Source organism: Photinus pyralis, unplaced genomic scaffold (assembly GCF_008802855.1).
Source record: "Photinus pyralis isolate 1611_PpyrPB1 unplaced genomic scaffold, Ppyr1.3 Ppyr1.4_LG2, whole genome shotgun sequence".
NCBI lineage: Eukaryota > Metazoa > Arthropoda > Insecta > Coleoptera > Lampyridae > Photinus > Photinus pyralis.
Window position 1 is genome coordinate 39,368,102 of NW_022170403.1, and position 1,789 is coordinate 39,369,890.

Consider the following 1,789-nt stretch of genomic DNA (forward strand, 5'->3'; position numbering starts at 1 on the left):
TAGGATATGTGGGGGATAGGTTCAGTTTGGGAGATAATATGCAAGCAGATCATGAGCATCCTAGCCTATTTTTGAAAGTTAATATTTTTTAAATCTATATATTAAAAAAGGGAAATTTGTATTAAGAACAAGGTGTTGGCTACTGCCCAAGTCTGTAAAGCAACAATGAATAAATGAACTGAAGTGATGCTATACAGTTGGAAAGGTGATCAGGGGAAGGGTTTGAGTGCGCAAACCTATAAACGGATTGTAAGGAATCGTTTATACTCGTATCTACAAAAATTTTCGGATAAAAGCATACTTTTGAGAAAAAAAGTATGATGAAAACATTTAGAGAAACAGTTTAAAAATAAAAGGCAAGGTAAAACGACTGTATACGTACGCACAACGGCACAAAGTATCCATAACAGTTCCTCTACAGAAATATTATACGAGTATTATAATCATTTTCTTACACTATAAACCCCCATTAGTATTTGACAATCAAATTTTAGAGTATTTAGATGAATTTTACAGACTACACTTCAAAATGATAGTCTAAAGGCGCCTTTAGACTAGCAAGAAAACTCGCGCGATTTACTGTCGGGCACTACTGTCGTAAGTGTAAATGACATTTGCGAGTCCATTTGACAGAACTCGTGGAAGAATTCTCGCGACACTTTTCTTGCCAGTCTAAACAGGCAAAAGTGCAGCTCACAAAGTTCTAGACTTTTCATTTCGTTTCGATATTTCGGCGACTAAACGTGCGAGTTTTATCATATTGTGGCACGTAAATGAGTATTCTGCTTTTGGAAAAAAAATTCCCTTTATGTGATGGTTTTGTCCGTTTGTCTGTCTGTTCCTTATATAATTCGAAAACGAAAAGAGACAGCGATCTCAAACCTTTGCCAATCGATTTCTACGAGTGCAAGGATCGGTGGTAGTGAATATGAGCTGGATCAAAAGTTTAGTTTCCGAATACGAGTGGCAAAATTCCCCTACTGAAAATCGTATGCGATTCTTCATATCTTTTTAATTTTGCTTCCCGCTTGCTCCTCAAGGTCTACCGCTGATATACGAATAAAATTTTTAAATTGTTGGGATTGATTCTGTGATTCTCAGCGCATCAAATAATGTCTGGTGGCCCCATACTTCTTGAGATCCATTCTCTCATCCAACACGTCTTTTCACATTATTGCATAAAACTACTACAGCTGCGGCAACACAACGATGTCCTATTGGAGCCATAAGGTCAGATAAGTACTCGAAAATAGATGCTAGGCATCAACTGACAGAATTTGCGGAAGTTAAAAGTGCTGATAGGCTGCTAGTGCAAACAGTTTTGTGAGAAATTGCGACAGCAGTGGCTCCCCCAACTTGCCAGATAGTTTATCGCGACACTTATTGCTCAAAGTGTAAATACATGTGGAGATTGTCGCAAGTAACTTGCTAGTCTATCTGCGCCTTAAGAGAGTTGTAGGTTGCGCTAACTTCTATAAATAATTGTTTGTTGAGTTTGTTCCTTCTATCTTTGCGCACAGAAACAATAATTATTAAGCAGGTACGGGAAGCTGCCCCATAACCGGATGTGTAATTTTGCATATTTGATATCTTTTTGTCGCATGCAAGACTTTGAACCCCGACACAAAGCACGGTCGTTTGACAATCGGCTTTTAGGGAAGGGTTGTATGCGTCCCGCACTAATGGACTGGTTTTACTGTTATAAATAGAATTGCTGTTTAATGTATATAGGGACTTTCAAATTGGAGCTTTGAGAGACAATGACACTTAGTCTACTTAACATGTAAGT